This window comes from Alligator sinensis, unplaced genomic scaffold, assembly GCF_000455745.1.
Source record: "Alligator sinensis unplaced genomic scaffold, ASM45574v1 scaffold98_1, whole genome shotgun sequence".
NCBI lineage: Eukaryota > Metazoa > Chordata > Crocodylia > Alligatoridae > Alligator > Alligator sinensis.
The window spans coordinates 1,229,348-1,229,853 of record NW_005842058.1 but is presented as its reverse complement, the minus strand read 5'-3'; positions in this window follow the sequence as shown (position 1 = coordinate 1,229,853).

The window sequence follows — 506 nt, the reverse complement described above, 5'->3', positions numbered from 1 at the left end:
CTTTCCCTTTCCATTTCCAAAAGAGTCAACAAAAAATAGATCCCCCAACCTCACAGCACATGGCCCCATTTGTGGGGATGGCTGCGACTGCCTCATGCTGCTCTGGGATCCCAGATCTGGAAGTAAAGGATACTTCACTGCAATACAACTTCAGTGGCAGTTGGGAAAGTACATGATAGAGGTAGAATTGCCCTTGAACTTTTCCTGACTGTGCTATCGAGCCCTTGATACAACGAGTCACCAGGTTTCTGCTTCATTGGAAAGCAAGTAGCCAAGTATTCCAGCTGGTAATGAGGCTCAGTACTCAGGAGACTGACTCTAGGATTCACATGTTCCAAGGCTGCCAGTCCAAGAGCTAAACTTCACCAGGAGCAAATGCTTTTTCACCCAAAACTTGCTAGGGAAATCACCACTGGAAGAGACCTTTGAGGTAGGGAAGACTGCAGATTGTGGGGACATGTCCAAGCTAGTTGTAAACTGGTTGTCACTGTGGTAGCACAGAGCTC